This window comes from Siniperca chuatsi, linkage group LG5 (genome assembly GCF_020085105.1).
Source record: "Siniperca chuatsi isolate FFG_IHB_CAS linkage group LG5, ASM2008510v1, whole genome shotgun sequence".
NCBI lineage: Eukaryota > Metazoa > Chordata > Actinopteri > Centrarchiformes > Sinipercidae > Siniperca > Siniperca chuatsi.
Window position 1 is genome coordinate 32,822,635 of NC_058046.1, and position 23,519 is coordinate 32,846,153.

General features: G+C 43.0%; 1 long non-coding RNA gene across 1 annotated transcript; it reads left to right on the top strand.

Annotated features, from left to right (window-relative positions):
• The first annotated feature begins 13,103 nt into the window (after nt 1-13,103).
• Nucleotides 13,104-17,618, top strand: LOC122876197. Its single transcript, XR_006378030.1, has 4 exons — nt 13,104-13,176; nt 13,299-13,403; nt 16,846-17,000; nt 17,139-17,618. It is a non-coding gene; the product is annotated as an uncharacterized LOC122876197 (long non-coding RNA).
• The last annotated feature ends 5,901 nt before the right edge of the window (nt 17,619-23,519 follow it).

Sequence of the window (23,519 nt, forward strand, 5' to 3'; positions counted from 1 at the left end):
AAACATGTAAAATCCCATGTTCAGTGTGATGTAAATCCTGTCACCAGTGTCTCCTACGGACAGCTATATTGCGTGTTCAATGAAAAAATAGCTGCTTTGGAAACACGACATGGGCTATGGGTTGTAGTGATGTGGGAGTGTGAATGGACACAAAATCAAACCCAGAGGTCCAGGCATTTCTGTCTGGTAACAAAAATGGGAACGCCTTAACTCTAAAAAGGCACTCTTTGGGGGCCGTACAAATTCCATGAGGCTTTACCACAAGGTTGAAAATGTGGATGTAAAAATCAGATACTATGATTTCACAAGTTTGTAGCCAACAGTTCAAGTGAAAAAACAGTACCCAGTTGGTCACCCTCAGATTATCCATAGAGATTTTGATTCTGTTAATAATTATTTTGGGTTTGTGAAATGTACTGTGCTCCCACCAAAAGGGTTGTTCCACTCCGTCCTGCTCTACAGGTGTCATGATAAAGTCATGTTCCCGCTGTGTAGCAAGTGTGCCAGAGATTTGAGTCAGATGAGTGAATGTACACATAGCGACAGGGACAGGCAGCTGTCAGGTGTGTGGGTTTCATTCGAGCTTCAAAAAATAATTGAAAAGGGATACCAGATTGTGAGCATTGATGAGGTGTGGCATTTCCACAACAAGACAGATACATTGTTCAAGGAATATGTCAAAACATTTCTAAAATGCAAGCAAGAGGCATCTGGCTACCCCAGGCATGTCAAAACACCTGAAGAGCAGAAAAAATACATTGAGGACTATTTTGAAAAGGAGGGCATTCAGAATCAGAATCAGCTACGGCAACGGGCAGCATGCGGGCTGGCGCATGCACACACAGATGAGTTAAACTAGATCCTAATAAAATATGTCAATAAAGCTGTCAGGAGTTGTAATAAACTACTTCTAAATTCTTTGTGGAGGAGATTTAGCATGAGGAACAATATGCCTTCCTGTGAGTTGATCTCACAGAGAGATTTACACAACTGATGTTCAGCGATCATTATGATGTGAGGCAATCTTGTTTTATCTCAGATGATGTAGCAATGGTGCAGTGGTGTCATGCGGACGGCAGGAGGTCCAGAGTGAGAGATGTAAATATCTTCATCGGAGCGATGACTACAACTCATGCAAGACTCGATCTTTATGGCTTTATGACAACGTGTGTTGTATTCTGACACTGATAGTGTTGTTTTTACATTGTGGGCTGGTGATTGGGTCTCACCCCTAGGTTCGTAACTTGGTGATTTGACAGATTAAAAAACAATGGTGACGTGTGTGGCCTTCGTGAGGAAGATTACATTACAGAGTTTGTATCGGGGGGTCCTAAGTGCTACGCCTATGGCACACGACTTGGTAAAACAAATGCAAATGTCTGACATTAAACGCTAAAAATGCAACTGTAGTCACTCATGAGTCATTGATAGGTATGGTTCACGCCTTTGTGGCTGATCAGAATACTGATGCTCACATGACAACTGTGCCTAAAACCATCAAACGCGATAAAAGGAAGTTTCATCTGAAAACGAGACAGTTTTTAAGAAAGTCCAGGCTGTGTACAATAAGCGCAGGGTGTTGCCTGATTATACTACACTACCTTAGGGTTACTAGAACAGACCAGGGGTTTGACGGCAGACTGCAACATGTGTTTAGTCTGGTGGTGAGTGGGCCACTCACTACCAGAGTCGGGTGAGTCGGCTCTGTATGCAAACTGTCAAGGATCTAGGGTTGCAGGTAGGCGGGCCTTGATGTGCTTCATGACCAATTGCTCGAATCATTTTGTTACTATAGGTGTGAGAGCTACAGGGCGGTAATCGTTCATACAAACTGGGTTTGACTTCTTAGGCACCGGGATTATGGTGGCACTTTTGAGCCATGTAGGCACAACTGCCTGACTGAGTGAGGTGTTAACGATGTCTGTAAAACATCTTTCAGTTGTTCTGCAACAAATTGACAAACCATAGCATCAGTACAAACAAGATACATGTTTAGCACCTGTGCATAAGACATCCTTTTTTTGTATATGACAGAAAAAACACACAATGTTGACCGCAGGTTGTAGCATGATTATTCTGAACTTGTCTTTTAGAATAAGATACATCTGTACAGTTTTTTACAAGGAAATTTTGTCGTTTATCTCTGATGGAAAATTGTCACAGTCAGGAGGGTTACCAAAACTGTCAAAAATATATAAATAGCTAACCAATGCTCGCCATGTCAGATGGATGTGTGTTTACAATTAACATAGCAGGTAATTTACAAACATTGTACTTTGAGAGTTGGTCGCATGCTAGGACCCCCAAAAAATATTTACCATAATGATTCTTTTTCTAACAATACTGGATAATTCTATAGTATTCATTGTGTTGTAGTAGTAATCCAAAGGTACTTGTCTCCTGTTTGATATCTCAATAACTGAATCAAAAACAGAATAACATATATAGATTAATAGCGCTGGAGAGAGGTGTTCTAAAATGGGCTTCCAACCGCACATTGCCTGTTTTAATTAGTGAAACATTCCCTGAACATCCTCTGTCGGCTCCAAGTTGAAACAGAAAAAGGTATAGCCACCGCCAAACTCTTGACTTGATATGGCCACTGATTTGTCTTTTAGATGGTGACTGGTGGTTTGTATCAGCTGATAATACTCTCTTGTACTCGTACTCGTGTACTGTCCTCTCTGAAAAATGTGGTTGAAATGGCTTTGAGTTAAGCACATTCTTAAAAGCTGTCATTCATCCTTTTCCTATTTTAATTGGAAATGAAGTGGTGATCTAAATTTTTAACAAAATAATAGTAAATAGTTATAAATGAAAATATTAATATGGTATTTATAGGTTAACATTTTGCATAGATCTTAGTAGAAAGTAAAACAATTAAAAAATAATGTTATGTGCTGGTTTTGTTTGGACATTTCTTTAAGACAAATGTGGAACATTCACTGAGAAACAATAATCTTGTGAAAACAACTATCTGCACACTGAATAGTTTTGAAGCCCCCTAGGAGGTGTCATTCATTTGCAGTCTCTGAGAAGGACTTGTGGGTATTGCTATGGTATTGAGGCCAATACTCTGTAGTTGTCACAGTCTGTCATCTTCTCTCCAGTCTCCCGTGTGTGTGTCACTCCAGCTCCGGGTCCCGTGTGTCTCTCATCTCCTGTGTGTGTGTCGCTCCGGTTCCCAGCCCTGTGTGAACCTACTCACCTGTGTTCAGCCACACTACTCCAGAGCTCCACGATCTCCAGTGAAAGGACAGTATACTTCCATCCATTATCTGTTCATTCTCCTCGTGTGTCAATAAACCATATCAGTATCTTCCCTGTGTCTCCGGTCTGTACTGTCCGTAACAGTAGTGAGGCAAAAGAAAAAAACATGGCTGATTGAATGCACCTATTTGATCAGATGATTGTTTCTTTTTGCCTCACTATATATGCCTAATAATACCTGTGTATTTGCCTGAGGAAGACCTTCTCAGAGTTTGCAACGTAAACAATACTTCCTAGGGGGATTCATAACTACTCAGTGTGCAGGGACCAGATTAAAATGGGAAATCTAACATTTTCAGTCAGTAATAAAGACAAAAGGAGTGCAAATATAAATAGAATTTATTCAAATGTGAACCATGTTTTTTAATAAAAGGACATAAAACACAAAAAGGTGGACAATATTTAAAACTATAAATGTAAAAGTAAACATTTATTAAAATAAAATCAGCACACTGGGCCTGTGCAAGAGGTAACAGCTATGCCCAGAGAGCTACAGAGTCCATGTTTCCATCTTTCAAAAATAGCCCAGGACTGTCATGTCTAATGTGAAGGTGCTCAATCATAACACCATTTAAGCTACAAACAAATGTCACTATGACACTGTTGACAAATTTCCTGGCCTTGTCAAGCTTCACCAGAGTGGCACCAGCCTTCCACCGGCACCTTTTGGGTCAAAGACAAAAATATGATGTTAATGCCAAGGTACTCGAGGTGAAGCTGGTGCAGGTCCTCCTTCATCATGTTGACCAGCTTGATGCTGCTGACTTACCTCATGTCATTTGCTGCCACAGTGGATGATTAGGACATCCGGTGCTGCTCTTCCTCGCAGGGACTGGGAAAAGAAGGGGAGAAGGCCTTTCCACTGCAGTCCACCCCAGCCAAGCCAACAGACACGGACATCCAGCACGTTGAGGTAGCTTCTCAAGGTCTCTGCAGCTGGTACTTACAGTTTATGCTGTGTGTAGCAGGCGTGGTGGAGGCATCACAAGTGACCATGACCTCAACAAGGACTGAAAGAAATAAACATCTTGTAACAAATATAAAAGTGCCTTTCTTTCTCACCAGTCATATCTCGCACAGCGTTGTCAGTAACGGTACACAAATCAAAATAGTGGTTTGGGGAATTACAATCTATCTGTAAACCGTTATGCACTGACGCAGCCAGACTGAGAATCGAACTGCAGATTTTCGAATTTCTTGTTTAGTATAATTCCTTAATAGGCTTAAAAAAGTGGCAATAATAATTAGGACTATGCAATCACATGTATGGTAACTTAACGTTAGCTTATTAACGTTAACTTGTTAAAAGTAACATTATAATCAAGTGACATCCAAATAAATGACTCGCAACTAAAGTTTTGAAAATCTAAATTCAGGTTAATTGATTTGCTTTAAATTTCTGCATGTCTCGACAAAATATAGTGTTGCAAATGACCATAATTATATATTTAAAAAATGTTGAGGCATTTTAAATATTGCGTAGTATAATCTCAATAAGAAACAAATCATTATTTCAAGTTTTGTTGTATAGTTTCAGGTTAACTTACCTCAAGAGTAAGCTGGGACGACGGCAGGTGGGTGTTTTATACAGTCTGCTGGGTACCAACCGTGGACCACAGGGTTAGCCGGCTAGCAACGCAGAGTAGCATATAGCCTAGCTTCTTAGCCTTAGCTAGCTTGGTAACTTCGAGTTATTTGCCCATTTTTGGTTATCCGGGAGTTGGGCCGAGTGACGCACTGCCAAGATGGTGACAGTTGGTGCCGCCCACTTTGAGGTTCAAAGCGGCTCTTCAGAAACCTATGGGTGACGTCATGGACACTATGTCCATGTTTTACAGTCTATGAGGGAAATGAGACACTAACCTATCCAAGGAGGGGACCAATTTCAACTTTCAGCTTCGCCTGTTCCATCTGAGAACTATGCCCAAAATGCAACATGACTAACATTACATCTATGTTAACCAAGTGACTAGCCAACACATGAAATAATAAAAGTAATGCTAGGTACTGCCATTTTTATCACTGACATATTACCCAAGATAATCTCATGAATTCATTTTGGATCTAGCCATTGCTGCTTTTTTATTAGTTAGCTACACTAGCTAAGTTAGCAAAGTGGCATGTAAGCTAAACCCCTATAAGCCTTTATAAATAATTAGCTTAATGATAGCTGGCGCCATGATTAAGCTAACATTATCTTACCTCCACATTAAATCAGCAAGGTTAACATTAGCTACCACTAGAGTTGAAAAGTGTAAAGAAAAGAAGTTAGTTAACTGTTAAATAAACTAAATAAATTAAGTATGTGCGCATGCGCCAGCCCGCATGCTGCCTGTTGCCGTAGCTCCGTCTCGTCGTCTTACTTTTTCCAACTTTTAACTTTTCTTTTTTCTTCCAAACTTGAGTAACTTGTGTGTAAGTGTAATTTAAACTACGCTCTTTGCGAACATGAGAGTAGAAAGTGTTTTTGTACTTTTTTTTCGCCGTGGAACTTCTTCTTCTGCTACTCGGTCGGGCCACCGCTGCAGATCAGCTGTTTGGCCGCATTGTTTACACCAGGGAACAGCTGATCACGCTGAAGCCGAGCAGCATGGCGCCCAGGACTACCGATGTCCCCACTGAGATCTGGAGGAGGACACACCGAGGATGCAGAGGTGGAACGAAGCGGCGAGGGAAGAGAGAGGGGTGCAGACAAAAGAGACTTAAGAATAAGAGATTTAAGCCGTGTCTGCCTTCTCTCGTCATGGGCAACGTGAGATCGCTGGCGAATAAAATGGACAAGCTAACGGCGTTAGCCCGGAGTCAGACGGAGTTCCGTGAGTGTAGTTTGATGTGCTTCTGAGACATGGCTACACCAGGATATCCCGGACCATAACGTAGCGGGCTTGCTATTCTAGTTAACAACAGATGGTGTAACCCTGGTCACATTACCATCAAGCAGAGTATCTGTAGCCCGGACATTGAACTGCTAGCTGTGGGACTCCGGCCATATTATCTGCCACGTGAATTTTCACATGCCATTGTTGTGGCTGTTTACATCCTCCCCTCTGCTAACCCGACATCGGCGTGCAACGCCATTCACACCGCCACAGCACAACTCCAGACTCAACACCCGAGTGCACTCATATTAATCTCGGGTGACTTCAACCATGTCAGTGTTTCAACAACACTGACTAATTTCACCCAGTATGTGAGCTGTCCTACTAGAGTGGAGAGGACACTGGACTGTATGCTAACGTGAAGGATGCATACAGCTCTTCCCCCCTCCCCCCTCTGGGAAGGTCAGACCACAACCTGGTTCAGCTCAAATCCTGCTATGTGCCTCTGGTTAAAAGGCACCCTGTGACCACAAGGACAGTGAGGAGATGGTCAGAGGAGGCCTATGAGACACTGCAGGAATGTTTTGAGGTGACAAACTGGGATGCACTCTGTGAGCCTCATGGAGAGGACCTTGACGGGCTCACTGAGTGCATCACTGGCTACATTAACTTCTGTGTGGACTGCAATGTCCCAACCAAGATGGTCCATTGTTATCCAAATAACAAACCGTGGGTAACAAAGGAAATCAAGGACATTCTGAATGCCAAGAGGAGGGCCTTTACGGATGGTAATAGGGAGGAGGTGAGGGCAATCCAGGCTGACCTGAAGGTGAAAATTAGGGAAGCCAAGGTGAAGTACAGGAGGAAGCTGGAGCGTAAACTCCAGCAGAACAATATGAGAGAGGTCTGGAGCGGCACGAAGACCATCACTGGCTTCAGACCGACTGGCAGCAGAGGAGTTGAAGGCAGCTTGGACAGGGCCAACGAACTGAATCTGTTCTTCAACAGATTTGACACACCGGCTCCTGCTCATCCCCCCTCTAACTCAGCTGCTGTCAGCCCTCAAGCTCCTCTGAGTACTCTGCTCCCCCCTCCACATCAGGCTAACGGCCCTCTCCAGACCGACGACTCCCCCCTCCCCCACCTGTAACTTCTGCTGTGTGCCTGACTGCTGACCAGGTGAGAGGACAGCTGATGAGGCTCCACTCAAACAAGGCTGCAGGCCCCGATGCCATTAGCCCCGGGGTGCTAAAAGCCTGTGCCCCCCAGCTATGTGGAGTCCTTCAGCATGTCTTCAACCTGAGTCTTCAAAGGGTCCCCATTCTGTGGAAGACATCTTGCCTCGTTCCTGTGCCGAAGACGCCACGCCCCAGTGGCTCCAAGGACTACAGACCGGTGGCACTGACCTCCCACATAATGAAGACCCTGGAGAGACTAGTGCTGGAACAGCTGCGGCCCATGGTCAGACCCCTCCTGGACCCCCTTCAGTTCGCCTACCAGCCCCGGCTGGGAGTTGAGGATGCCATCATCTACCTGCTTAACCGCATCCACACCCACCTGGACAGGCCGGCAAGCACGGTGAGGATCATGTTTTTTGACTTCTCCAGTGCTTTCAACACCATCCGGCCTGCCCTGCTGGGGGAGAAGCTGGCAGCGATGCAGGTGGATGCCCCCCTTGTGTCCTGGATTGTGGACTACCTGACTGGCAGACCACAGCACGTGCGCCTGCAGCACTGTGTGTCGGACAGCGTGGTCAGCAACACTGGAGCCCCTCAGGGGACCGTTCTCTCTCCCTTCCTCTTCACCATCTACACCACGGACTTCAGCTACCACACAGAGTGCTGCCACCTTCAGAAGTTTTCTGATGACTCTGCTGTGGTGGGATGTATCAGCGGTGGTGATGAGACGTACAGGGCTATGGTGGGTAACTTTGTTTCATGGTGCGAGCAGAACCATCTGCAGCTCAATGCAACAAAGTCTAAGGAGCTGGTTGTGGATCTACAGAGGGCCAAGGCACCAGTGACCCCGGTTTCCATCCAAGGGGTCAGTGTGGACATTGTGGAGGACTACAAGTACCTGGGAGTACACTTAGATAACAAACTGGACTGGACCAAGAACACTCAGGCTGTTTACAGGAAGGGCCAGAGCCGCCTCTATTTTCTGAGGAGGCTGAGGTCCTTCAACATCTGCCGGACCATGCTGAAGATGTTCTATGAGTCTGTGGTGGCCAGTGCTATCCTGTATGCTGTTGCATGCTGGGGCAGCAGGCTAAAGGTAGCGGACGCCAACAGACTCAATAAACTGATCCGCAAGGCCAGTGACATTGTGGGGGTGGAGCTGGACTCTCTGGCGGTGGTGTCAGAGAGGAGGATGCTGGCCAAACTACATGCCATCTTGGACAGTGTCTCCCACCCGCTTCATGACGTGCTGGTCAAGCATAGGAGCACCTTCAGCGGAAGACTCATCCCACCAAAAAGCACCACATAGCGCCACAGGAAGTCATTCCTGCATGTGCCCATCAAACTATTTAACTCCTCCCTCTAAGGGTTAGTCTGTTTGACCGTAGGTCACTAAACTGGACATTGAGCATTACATCTCCGCCATAATTAATAATGATTGTGCAATATTCTGAGTACTACTTCCGTGCAATATTAGTTTTCCCCTGTTAGTTTTTTCTTATTTATTGCTACTGATACTATATACCTCAATTACTCTTGACAGTACATGCACCTCCGCTTATTAATATTATTTATTACATAATTAGTGACATTGTATTTTATACTGTACTTCACCATCAACCAGTAAACCCACTTGGTACTCGACACTTAGTTTATCTTATACTTATACTGACATGATACTTAATTTATTTCTGACCTGTTTTATAGTGTTTATAGTGTATCATATCGTTTTCTAGTACTTTCTCCTGTGTGCACTGACGTAAAGACGAGCTGCTGTAACAAAGAGTTTCCCTACGGGGATCAATAAAGTATTTCTGATTCTGATTCTGATATGATAAGCCACTGTTAGCTAACACTAGTGCTAACATTGGTGCCAAAGAGATATGGATGCCCTGTTTATGTATCTACATTACTTTTTCTTCCTCCAAAAAAGTAGCATAAATTAGCACAAAACAGTACAGTTATTTTTCACAGAATCAGCTAACGTTAATATAAAAGTAATAAAAAATTCTCAACTCACCTTTTCAGAAAGGCAGAGGGTGGAACACTGGTGGGGATGATGTAAGGCTTCGTTTTAAATATGGAATATTTCTTACAGAGGACAGCTCCACTCTTCTCCTTCCTTGTGGTCTCTGTCAAAGACAACTTTGAGATATTTTTTTAGTCATTACACATTACACACATACCTTGCACATATTAAAAAATAACAATCCATTGTCCTCCACAAATTGTCCTTAACTTAGAACGTGTGACACAACATTCAGTATTTTGCCCAAGGACACTTCAACATGTGTGCTGACTGACCTAACAATTAGTGGACGACCCTCTCTGCCACTAAGCCACAGCCGCCCCAGTATCAGTGACACCTGCTGACCAGTAGCACTCAACAACAAAAAAAGAGGAAAACATGGTTCATAATTTGTGGTTTCTAACACTTTTATGGAGAGAGCAATGAGAAGGGGGGAGTTTTTAATGGCCGCAGTAACCCACTGAGGACATTGTCACTCATTTTTGTTTGGCCAAGGAAAAATAAACACAGAAAGTACTACTTTATTCTGAAGCCCACATTATAGCGTTTGTTGACATGTAACTTGCCGATAGCTTCCTCGTAGGCTATATCATTAAATCATTAGCTAGCTAGCTACGGGCTCAACATTAGCATACCAAAACCACCGTCACAAGGTAAAAATTTGTTTTTCTTTTGACTGATGTCACAAAACAAATCACTAGGGACATTATTGGCCTAATGTTACCTGTGTTCTCCTCTTGGCTGTCATTGGCCCTCATCTCTCCCTCTTGACTCACTGGGCTGCTGTCAGGACCAGCACTGAGCAGTGTGGGTTGTTTCTTTGCATCTTATCGCATATCTTTTTTGAACATCTTTGATGCTCCTGTCAACAGTTTTTTTTCTTTAAAAATAGTCTTAACTAACCAAGAATTCATTCACTGTTCCATAGTCCTGTTTAAGACAGTCAAGTACTAAACTGCTTATATCTGCTGTATCTAAGCCATAGTCTAAGGCTGTATTCGAAACCGCCTACTATAGAGAGGCGAAGTCCCTCCCCTTCCGGTGGACCACCATGGGACCTAATTTTGGAAAAGAAATATGTGCACATATCAGGGATAAAAAAAATACGAAAGGCAGGGACAGATCCACTAAACACCTCTGTGTCTCAGTATGTCCCACAGTGTGCCAAGCTGGACCTGGACCTGGACTCAACCCCTGTCAGAGGAAGTCAGCCTCAATAACGAGCAGCAGCAGCACCAGCAGATGCACAGCCTCAGCCACAGACTCTGGCTTCAGTATACCTGGATCCCGGAGGCCTGGATGAGGCAATGGGAGGACAAGGATCAACAGAGTCATTCATTCCTGCATCTCCAACATACAAAGAGGCCTACAAATCGCATTGGGGTGGCCCAATCACCCCCAATCACCTTTCCAGCCCTCATCACACGTGAAGCAACAAAGAATTCCGGCCCAGATCAAACTCCTGTACCTCCTTAAAAGTGATTGCACCGATGGTGGAGGTGGCAGCAGGAGATGGGACTTTACAACTGATTTTCAGACCATGGACATATGCTGACCTGACCTGAAAGAAGCCGCACAATTTCTCCCCTCTGTTCGTGATGGGGGGGAGACATTCGCCACACAGCTATTGGCCTTCTGCCAACAGAATCACGAGATCCAGCAACTGGTAAAAATCTTGCAGGTTTTGCAGTAACAACATTGCATGAAACAATTTTGGCTAAACCACTCCCATCAAACTACTCAGCACAGGCAGCAGCATTAGTTGTGTTGACAGAAGCATGTAAATATGCTAATGACCAAACTGAACATTTTCAAAAGACAGCAGATATGCATAGGGAGTGGCACTTTACTTTGGGCAAACAGAAACTTCCTTACATCTACAGACAAACCCATTGCGCATCACACACTGGTTGCTGAACTCTTGGATGCTGTGCTGTTACCTAAACAGATTGCCATTTGTAAATGTGGAGCACACACTAACAACCTTGATCCAATCTCACAGGGGAATGCCAGAACGGATAAGGCAACAAAAAGTGCTGCCAAACAAACACAGACCACTCAATGTGTTGCATTAACTAATGAACCTCTGACACCTACAGCTGATTTGCCGGAACTGCAGACCAGAGCAACGCAGAGGAAAAAGCAGTGGCAAAAGGCAGGCTGCACTATCACAGACAAAGTTTCATATGAACCAAATGGCAAACCATGCTTACTGAAGTATCTTTTCCATTATTATGCTGTGTTGACCCATGGGTGAGACCATGGGTCAACACAGCATAATAACAGATGGATTTCATTGAGCCAGTGACGCCCAGTGAGGGCGAGAAATGGGGAAATATTGTTTGGTCATTGTTCTGTTCTCTAAATGGATAGAGCCCATCCCAACAGCCAAACAAGATTCAGCAGCAGTAGCAAAGAGTCTTATACGAGATATCATTCCACGCTGGGGTATTCTAGCTAAGATCTCCAGTGATAATGGTACACCTTTCATAAGCGCAGCATTGAAGAGTGTAGGAGAGTATCTTGGTATTGATCTAAAACATCATTGTCCTTATTACCCAGCCAGCATAGGAGCTGTGAAGAGGGAGAACAGTTCTCTGAAAAACAAACTTACTAAGTGTTGTGATGAGACAGTGTTGTCCTGGACAAAAGCACTGCCCATTGTTCTGATGTACATGAGGTCCAGGATAAGAAGCAGGGGGGCTCTGAGCCCTTTTGAAATCCTATCCTATTTCATACCATTAAACACTAGTATTGGATCAGTAAAAACAAACAACTTCCTGACACCAGCCAATGTGAGCATGAGATGCTATGCTATTGCGCAAACTTATCCTCTGTGCTTGTGATATTCATAAACAGGTGAAGGAAGCCATTCCAAAGGCTGCAGAGAGGAAATTGTATGACTTGGAGCCTGGTGATTGGATTGTTGTGAAGGGTAAATGGGTGAGTAATGATTATTAGGCTTCCCATGCTATTGGCATCTGTACAGAATGTTAAGCAGTTGTCATTGTATACTTGCATTTGAGAATGTTAATCATGGAAGGAAGTTGTTTCCAACTTGATGTACCTTACTGCTATTTACTCTCAGACCTGTCCTGTTGGCCATATTGTGTGGAGGTGGAGCTCGCAGCCTACAGTCAAATACGGGGATTCTTGTTGGCCACTAACATCTTGCTGTCTGCGAGCAACTATTCCAAAGTTGCTCTGCTTTTCAAATTTGTGAACATGGGGATGATGGACCACAGCACTTACTACACTATCCAGGACACCTATTGTGTGGACACCATCAAGGAGTGCTGGAATAAGAAAAGAGCGGAGATTGTACACTGCCTACAGGATGTGGTGATCATAGGTAAGGTGCACTTTTTGTTATTGGTTGTTGTTCTCTAAGACTTCAGTAGTATGTTTATGTAAATTCAGGGTTCAGTGAATACTGAAGAATGGACAGCCCCGGGCACTGTGCCCAAGACTGCACATACACCGCCATCTACAAGAAATCCCTGGAAAGTCGGTCCATCATTTTTGTTTCCCTTTTGTCCATCATCACGATGGACAAAAGGGAAACGCAGAGAAATTCAGTCATCATGGAGAAAGAGGCATTCATCTGAATGGTGGACGGGTTTCTGACTAAGCTGAAGCTTGTTGAAGTCTGTACAGATGCCCATGTCCAGATCTCTGCCATGAGTAAGTAGGCATTGAAATTGTATGTTAAAAATATTATGAAATTGATATTTTAGTGACTGTATGAGGAGAAAACAACAATATACACATGTACATTATACTTTCTGACCCAGACAAAAGTATGTACAAAGATTCAGGGGTGTGGCACAGTCTCAACGTGTGGCATGGAGCCAAGAACTTGGCCAAAAGGATCCACGTTGTAAGTGTAACATTCAATGCAAAGCTTTGCCTTTTTCTAATGGAAATTGGTGTATCATGAGTGCCAACTTTTTATAACCCGAAGTCTTTCCTGACTGTCATATTTCTATACATCCTTCACAGGCAGCACAGATCAAGGGCCATTCCAGTCTCATCCACTGGATGAAGGACATTGTAAATCACTTTTGGTGGTGCTGCAAAACGGCTGACTCATCCCACGACTTCCTTGTAAGTTGTTTTATGCTGTCACACATTGGACTGTATTGAGACGCATACACACACACACACACACGTTTGTTTCACTGTCTGACATAATGCTTTACCTAGCCTCTTACACCAACCTTTACCATCACAACTAAATGTCTAACCTTAACCCTTAACCTAATTATAACCTGTACCCTAAAACCAAGTCTTAATCCTCCAAAAAGCAGTCGCTACCTCACGGTGACACCATGTCCCCATGGGTTAGTGTGCATTCAGGTTAAAGTCCCCACCGGGATATAAGAACATGAAACAGACAAATCATGGTTTGGATAAATGCTCGATTCTGATGTAGGTAGAGCTGTGCCCAACATTCTAAAAATTATATACTGAGCGTGTCGAACTTCTCAAAATGGAAACATGCAATTTAATATTGGCAAAACAACCACAAAACAACAGCCTAATTATAGATAGCTGGTTGGCAGCTAATGTTCTCTACAGGTCGCTCTGCGATATATGGTATGTTACGTTGGAATATGGAATATTTTTGTGGCTACCACTGCCAGCTCTGTTGGACAGTAAGATGATTCCCACTTTGTTACAAACTGGATCAACTATAATGTGTCATACTTTATAGACAAGCTATTTTTAGTAAATGATTTGGTAGATACATGCGACAACAAATATATTTATTCATCAACACAGGATGTAATGAACTTAGAAGTTATCTTTATGGCAGAAAGGGTATATGTTTTTTTTTCCAGGAGCTGTGGCTGGGACTCACTCACCATGTGACAAATTAACCGCAAGGGGGCACAAGCCAGTGTCTTCTTGTGCCAGTCCCAAGTCTGGATAAATGCAGAGGGTTGTGTCAGGAAGGGCATACGATGTAAAACACATGGCAAATTAAAAATGCGAATCATGACAATGACTTCCATACCGGATCGGTCAGGGCCCGGGTTAACAACGACGGCCACCGGTGCTGTTGACCTACAGGGAACCAGTGGAAATTGGACTACTGTTGGTCGAAGACGAAGGAGAGGAGGACAGTGTGTTCGTAGGCAGAGAGAGAAGAGGAAAGCTAAGAATGTAGGACTGAAAGTAGGGACTTTGAATGTCGAATGGACTATGACAGTGAAGGCTAGAGAGTTGATTGACATGATGCAGAGAAGGAAGGTGGACATACTGTGTATCCAGGAGACCAGGTGGAAAGGTAGCAAGGCTAGAAGCTTAGGAGCAGGGTTCAAGTTGTTCTACCATGGGTCAGATAGGAAGAGAAACGGAGTAGGAGTTATCCTGAAAGAGGAGTTTGTGAGGAATGTTCTAGAGGTGAAAAGAGTATCAGACAGGTTGATGAGTCTGAACCTGGAAATTGGAGGGGTGATGTTCAATGTTGTGAGTGGTTATGCCCCACAGGTAGGATGGGAGTTAGAAGAGAAGGAGAAATTCTGGAGTGAGTTAGATGAAGTGATGCAGAGCATCCCCAGAGGTGAGAGAGTGGTGATTGGTGCAGATTTCAATGGGCATGTAGGTGAAGGGAACAGAGGTGATGAGAATGTGATGGGCAGGTTTGGTCTTCAGGACAGGAACGTGATTAAAGATAAGGATGGAAATGTATTGACAGGTGCCAGGAGTGTGATGGGAAGATGGAAGGAGTACTTTGAAGAGTTGAAGAATGAGGAAAATGAAGGGAATGAAGAGTAGAAGAGGTGACTGGTGTGGAGCAGGAAGTAGCAAAGATTAGCAAGAGTGAAGTGAGGAGGACGTTGAAGAGGATGAAGAGTGGAAAGGCAGTTGGTCCTGATGGCACACCTGTGGAGGTATGGAAGTGTCTATGAGAGGTGGCAGTAGAGTTTCTGACTAGTTTGTTTAACAAGATCTTGGAGAGTAAGAGGATGCCCAAGCAATGGAGGAGCAGTGTACTGGTGCCAATTTTTAAGAACAAGGAAGATGTGCAGAGCTGTGGCAACTACAGAGGAATAAAGCTGATGAGCCATACAATGAAGTTGTGGGAAATAGTAATGGAAGCTAGGCTAAGGGCAGAGGTGAGCATTTGTGAGCAGCAATATGGTTTCATGCCTAGAAAGAGTACAACAGATGCAGTATTTGCTTTGAGGACGGTGATGGAGAAGTACAGAGAAGGTCATAGGGAGTTGCATTGTGTCTTCGTAGATTTAGAGAAAGCGTATGACAGGGTGCTGAGAGAGGAGCTGTGGTATTGTATGAGGAAGGTAGGAAGTCTGGAGTGGCAGAGAAGTATGTTAGAGTGGTGCAGTGGACATGTATGAGAGCTGTATGACCGTGGTGAGGTGTGCTGTAGGTGTGACAGAGGAGTTCAAGGTGGAGGTGGGTCTGCATCAAGGATTGGCTCTGAGCCCCTTCTTGTTTGCTCTGGTGATGGACAGGCTGACAGATGAGGTTAGACAGGAATCTCCATGGACTATGATGTTTGCGGATGACATTGTGATTTGTAGTGAGAGCAGGGAGCAGGTGGAGGAAAATCTAGAGAGATGGAGGTCTGCTCTGGAAAACAAAGGAAGGAATGAAGCTTAGCCGCAGTAAGACAGAATACATGTGTGTCAATGAGAGGGACCCAGGTGGAACGGTGAGGTTACAGGGAGCAGAGGTGAAGAAGGTGCAGGACTTTAAGTACACTGAGACTGTGGAAAAGAGGTGAAGAGGCGAGTGCAAGCAGGTTGGAACGGGTGGAGAAAAGTGCCAGGTGTGTTGTGTGATGTGATGTAGAGTATCAGCAAGAATGAAAGGAAAGGTGTTCAAGACGGTGGTGAGACCAGCGATGTTGTACAGCTTAGAGACAGTGGCACTGAAGAAAAGACAAGAGGCAGAGCTGGAGGTAGCAGAGCTTAAGATGTTGAGGTCCTCTTTGGGAGTGACGAGGATGGACAGGATCAGGAATGATTACATCAGAGGGACAGCTCATGTTAGATGTTTCGGAGATAAAGTCAGAGAGGCCAGATTGAGGTGGTTTGGAAATGTTCAGAGGAGAGACTGAGAATATATTGGTAGAAGGATGCTGAGGTTGGAGCTGCCAGGCAGGAGGTCTAGAGGAAGACCAAAGAGGAGATTTATGGATGTAGTGAGAGAGGACATGAAGTTAATTGGTGTGAGTGAAGAGGATGCAGAGGACAGGGTTAGATGGAGGCACATGATTCGCTGTGGCGACCCCTGAAAGGGAACAGCCGAAAGGAAAAGAAGAAGTAGTGCAGGGGAGCTGCCAACATGAGCGCATGGAAAGCGACAGGACAAAACAATGGCTAGTAAGAGGCTCATTGGCTCATGAATCTCTTAAGAACATTTTCAAGAACAAGCAGTGGCTTAAGGAAGTTCATAAGTACCTGAACTTTAGGTAGTTTGTGTGTGTGTTTTTGAACAATGAGTATACAAAGTTAAATAAATGAAATTACTAAATCTTGGCCCATGAATATTTTTTTTTTTCACACATCAACAGCTCACCTTAAGTCTTTCCAAAATCACGTACTGATGTATGCCAGTAAGCATTCCGCATAGCCCACCTGCATTTGAGGCTAGAATCCTGCTCGCAGCCCTTGACTACAACTACCACAAGGACCGACCACACAGGACGAAACCTGATGGAAGCAAACAGTAAGTTTAATTATTTGGCCATATTTGCACACTCGTTGCACAATATCTTATCTATTTAATGGATGAAATCCCCTATTAACATGTTGGACCACAAAACAATGACTACATTTTTGGTCTAATTGCAATTATTTTCTTCAGTGCCAGCATTCCAGACAGACTGATGAGCAGCAGTGCCCACTGGAGTAATAACCTCATAACTGTGCCTGTTGTCACTTTATAGTCCATGTTATATTCATTATTTATGAGTATTCATTCATATCTGTATTGTAAACATATTCTGCATTGCTTTTCCAGTAAGGTCATTGCCCTGCCTTGAGTTACATTGCACTATTATAGTGAGAATCACTCGAATCTTGATACTAATAACTAGTAAGTACTTGAATCTTTATTACTACATTTTATTATTGTTTTTGTATTATTCTTACTGATCTCAGTATTCCTATATCATTAATTTAGTCATACTATGTACAGCAGTTAGTTTTAAGAAATATTTCACTTATCACCACTGTAACTTGTGTGTCACAACCATACAACTCAATTTGATTACAAAACCATCTTGTAATCCCTTTTGTGTGTATGTAACTGCCTGTATTTCTCTGTAAATAGGAATAAAAACAAATGTGTTGTCTTTCTTTCATTAACTCGTAACGGTCACCTTTACTTTATGTATTTATTTTTAAAGAAATAAGTATTACAACAGTATTATTCATGAATAATTCAACTTTATTTTAAAAAACTATTATAAACAAATCAGGTAAAACACTAAATGGAATAAACTTGTGTATAACAAATAATAATTAATAAATCAAATTGAGATATTCTGTGAGGTTTCTTTTAAATGTATAAATGAATAGTGAAGTGTTTGATGCTGATGATCCACCTGGCTCCAAAAGCTTTGCATGGGAATGCCAACAGAGGGAGAGGTTTTGCTTTTTAGAGGCCAGGGTACTTGTCCCTGATCCGCATGACACAGGAGCTAGGGATAACAAGCCGGTTTTCCTGACCCAATGCCCCATGTTGCCAGAAGATGTACTGCTGATAGGCAGCATATCAGAACTCCCAGTTGTCATCCCTGGGCTCCATTGCTTCAACAATCACCAACACATAATTCCTGTACTGTCTGTGCAGACGCAAATAACCAGTAGAGAGTAGACAGTAGAGGGTGGCAGCTGGCTAATGCAATGGTTGGACCCTTGACCACAGCATTTTCTCTCCCAGTCTGTTGTCATCTCCCTGCAGTTCCCATGTACACCAGGGTGCAACAGCGGACGGTGGGGCAGCATGCTGGTTCTGGTGAATCATCAGGGCATCAAAAATTAGCCCTGGCTCCATAGACTCTTTAAAACATGGGCGTAGCGTCCATGACGTTACCCATAGGTTTCTGAAAAGCAATTTTGAAGATCAAAGTGGGTGGGCTGGCCGGTGTCATCTTGGCAGTGCGTCACACGGTCCAACTCCAGGATAACCAAAAAAGACTGTCATCTGTAAGGCTGTTAACACAAAAGGTGCCGGTGGAAGGCTTGTGCCAATCCGGTGAAGCTCAACAAGGCCAGGAAATTTTTCAACAGTGTCATAGCTACATTTGTTCGTAGCTTAAATGGTGTTATGATTGAGCACCTTCACATTAGACATGACATGGCATATGGCACATGACATATTTTTGAAAGATGGAAACATAGACTCTGTAGCTCTCTGGGCATAGCCGTTACCTCTTGCACAGGCCCAGTCTGCTAATTTTATTTTAATAAATGTGTTTGCTTTTACATCCCCGTTGTCAGCAAAATGACCAAAATCCATCCCCCTTGTTAACCTGCTCAAAAGATGCTCTGTGCTTTGTATTATAGTGGTGCTTCACATTGCCGCTTTTAATAATCGCCATGATCTCCAAACATATGAGACATACTGGTTTTGAACTGCTATGTAAAATTATTTCTCTGACTCGTCGCATCTCTACTCTCCCTGTGTGTGTGGGTGTTCATCACTCACTGACTTGACTTGCTAAACCAGTGCCGAAAAGCTGTGCGAGATAAAATAGAAATGCTCCATCAAAATTGAATAATTCTCAACAATTGATTGATTGGAAAGAGTAAGTTGGCAGTAGCATGACAGAAATTAACAGAGCTTGGACCAAATTTTTGAAATAAAAATTACATCTATGCAAAATGTTAACCTATAAATACCATCTTAATATTTTCATCTATAACTATTAACTATTATTGTTAAAAGTTTATATCACCACTATATTTCCAATTAACATAGGAAACTGATGAATGACAGCTTTTAAGAATGTGCTTTTACTCTAAAGTATATTTAGTTTGATCCATTTTATATAACAAAAATGTACCACTACACAAGCAACAGTTTACATGAAACAAATGAAACTCAAATCAAGTTGTTTTGTATGACTTAACAGACTGTAACAGTAATATAATGATATCACCTATGGATAATAACTCAGTTTCATAATTTGGCAACATCTGAAGGTCTGGTGAGCCACGCTGGAAGCTGGAATTTTTATATCCTCTAGAGCACTGCGCCCAGGTTCTCCAGATTTGGTTACTGCAATCAGCTCTCTGGCACCACAAAAGACAACATGGGTAGACACAGTTACTGACAAAGCACACACACAGTGTAGGTGTGATCAATTAATTATGGCTTATCAGAATTATCAAAAATAATTATAAATAACTTAGTAAGTAACTAAGTAATGAATAAAATCCTTGGGGGCACCCCTCTTCTTAGAGAAGAGAAATGATAGCCAATTAATTGATTGAGTCTCATAAAATAAACTAAACCATCAATTTGGAACTCAGATTAATAATTAAATTAATAACTATAACCAGAATTACCACCAATGGCTAGCAGGAAGGATTTGGAGTTCAACATAGAATAGGTTGGCAAATTACTCACTCTTGTGCAACATTGAAGAAACCAGCATAATTATACACAAGCATTTTTTAAAGATAATAAAGCAAAAACACACAATATGAATTCTAACTCTAAATACTAAACTACAGAACAAAGGGTGTGTGTGTGTGTGTGTGTGTGTGTGTGTGTGTGTGTGTGTGTGTGTGTGTGTGTGTGTGTGTGTGTGTGTTTCTTTGTTCTGCCTCTGTATGTCTCGCGTGCATAAGCATGAACCCACGTGGTCAGAAACAGGAACATGTGCAGCGGGAGCTTTAAAGTTATTCTCTGCCATATGTGGCTGTCTTTAAGGGCCAAACTAGAGGTGTGTGTGTGTGGTCTGTTTAGGATAACGGTGCAGAGTTAAAAGGAGTTAGTTAGCATGCAAAGACTGTCTGTGTGGAACATAACATAACTAACATCAACTTAGCGGTGGCTACCAAAGCTAAGCTAACAGGTAAACACGTCACAACTAAACCTCAGTGAAAACACATCAGTACATGTACATCGTTAACTAAACAGTCCTGTGCTTAGCCAAGTACACTGTTACTCTATGCTTTGCCCAGTTTGTTACGTTACCATCTGTCGGGAGGGAAAGAGAGGTGGCTTTGGTGCTGCTGTTAGCTGGCGGTCAGTCTGTTGTTGATGAGCCAAGGTGGGAAGAATTGGGGTTCTGTTGTGGAAGTGTCTTTTGCTGTGCAGTGTCTGCTTGCAGAGATTGGAGGAAGCCGGTCGCTTGGTCTGTGCTCCTGTTAGTGTGTGAAGTTAGCTCGCAGGCTTTGTGCAACAAATGTATTTGTAGACTACAGTATTGTATTAGGGTAGTGAATGGAATATTAAAGTACATTTCCGAGTATAAAAGTGCTCTAAAATAATATGTAGGCCTATAATGGTGTTTGTTCATGCGTCATTGTTTCCTCTGTTTCATTTATATATGCAAGGAGGCTGCACTGCTGAGAGTTTAAAATCGTGTGTACACATCACTTTGCCACAGTCAGCCATGTTTTTTGTTTACGTTTGACATCGTGCACCTGGAACGCTTGGAGATCTGAAGTCAGAAATTTCAACTGGGAAATTCCCACCTCCGACACTAACTGGAACACATCATAAGCAGGGGCCCTCACATGTCTCAATACCACTAATGTAACCTTACCTAACTCAGGAACCTCGCCCTACAGCCCAGCTACCTGTCTTCACCGCCAGCAGCCCCAACCGGCATGCGAATGGCACCCGCCCCAAGCAACGAGTGCTCTGCAAGGCTTGACCGTTCGCACCAGGCGTTGCTCCCCAGAACAGCGTACCCACCTCAACTCTCTCCTTTTCAACACTTAGTAGTCCGTCAGCAGCTCCCCTCCCTGATCACAGTCAGTACCTAGCCAATTCTAGAATTAATGTTACATTAACGTTACATTGCCCGTATGGTAAGTTTAACGTTAACATTGCATAACGTTAGCTAACTAACAAGGTGGACCTTTAATGTTATTTTCCAACCTCACACAGGTAAAAGTATTATCACCCTAAATTCTAACACATTTCTATTATGTTTTGACTTCCGTGCATGCTGGTTTAATGACTAACATACACTACCGTTAAGTTAGCATCGTTACTACAGCTGGGCTAATTCATTAGCTGGCTAATTAGCTAACAAGCCATGTATGGTGAGGGCAGACACCGACACGATACCTGCTAATTATTACTAACATATAAATAAAACACTAGAATTTCACTCACCGAAAAAACTGGAGTACAGACTTCTTGGACGGTCTGTTGGTACAATTAACTGCACAGCAAGCCAAATTATTCTTCAGATATTTTCATGAAAAAGTCTCATTTTCATGAAAAAGTCTCAAGTCTCAAACACGGCTGAGAGGTCATGTTTGATGACTTGCTGAGCTGACGTGACAAGCGGCTAGCGAATAGCATACCATTTGAGACCGTTTGAGTGACAGCCTGTCACTCAAACGGTCTCAGATGGTAAGCCTTAACATAATTTAAACAGGTGAGTTATAAAAAAATCCACCCCCTTTACAATTGTCATGAAGGGGGAAATTAGCTATAGAGACCAAAACCGTTTTTGGTACCAGGCTGAAAACATGTTTATTTCTGCTGTAAAGTTGGGCATTTTAACATCAGGGTCAATGGGGATTGACTCCCTTTTGGAGCCAGCCTCAAGTGACTGAACTGCAGTTTTTGGCACTTCTGGGTTGGCTTAAGTTTTCAGCCCCGGAGGTTGCTGCTTGCCTGGCTCCCTGGAAAAAACCTCGATCATCTTTTGAATGAGTACCTAGGTAAACAGATCACAGATGCAACCACATTAGGCTAATATTTTACTTCATAAACTATTGTCACAGAAACACAGCTATTGACATTTCCTTCTAGAACCCACCCTTGTGGGTGCAGTTGTGCTCATGATAGTTAAATATTCCAAAATACATGGACTGTATTTTTAAATCTTGTCTGCCTGTATGATGTTGCTGCTGTCATCTATTAATTTTGTGTAGTATGTTACATACATGGCAAGTTCTCTGAAAATACAAACCTCTGTCTGAACCCTTCTTTCATTTTGGATGACATCCTCCTCTGCACATCTTGCACCTCTCCCCCTGCTCTCCCCTCTCTGGTTCCTCCACCCCCTCCTCTGCCACCACCTATCTGACTAGGACCTGCACTCTCTCCTTTCTCTGTTGTTCTTCCTCTGGCTCTTCCTCTCTGTACTCTGCCTCTTGTACCACTAGGGCCTCTCTTCTCCTCCTCCTCCTCCTCCTTCTCTATCTGCCACTCTTCCTCTAGCTCATCCTCTCTGCCCTCTGCCTCTTTAATAACTGGCACCTGACCAGCCCTCACTGGCTTCACTTGACACAGGTGAGGGCACCTCATAACTGAGGTCTGCATCAGGCAGCAACAAGGAAGAACAGTAGGTTACTATTCTGAAATAAATGTCAAGGTTACTGTAATTATTTCAACTTGGATTAATTTTTATGAAAAACCATTTTGATTCTTTTGATCGGTGGACCCTTACGGACTAAAGGAATATAAATAATTGAGAAATGGACATATATTCGGACTTTATGACCGCTTCAAAGGTAACGATTGGGAGTCACCACTTTTTTGTCTCTCTTGTTTACCATGCTGGTAAATCTGAATGAATTATACTTTGGTGCTCATGGTTTCCCTAAAATTAACTGAATGATTGAATTGTGGATAATCTAATCGATCTAATGATGTGCAACATTACCATTTGTATGCGCAATCTAAGAAGTTTAGAACTTGCTCAAGTGGGCGACCCGGTGGGGTTTAAGAGGTTTTATACATCCAAAGAACTACTGACTAAAACCGACCTGGCATCTAATTGATGCCTGCATTTATTTGTCAAAACGTGTAGCCACCTCCGGCCGGTAAAAGGGACTTGTTTTCAGGATAACGGGCTTAGCTTTGGCTACTGTAAACATAGCCAGCCATGCATCTAGCTAACATTGACAGTTATAAAAAATCCACATGAGCTGGTTTATAATTTGTAAACTATATATACATTGCAAATGTATACATTAGGTGATCAACTTACAGTGTTGTTGTGCTCATCTTGCGCTCGTAGGTTCAATGTCCTCAACCTGGCAA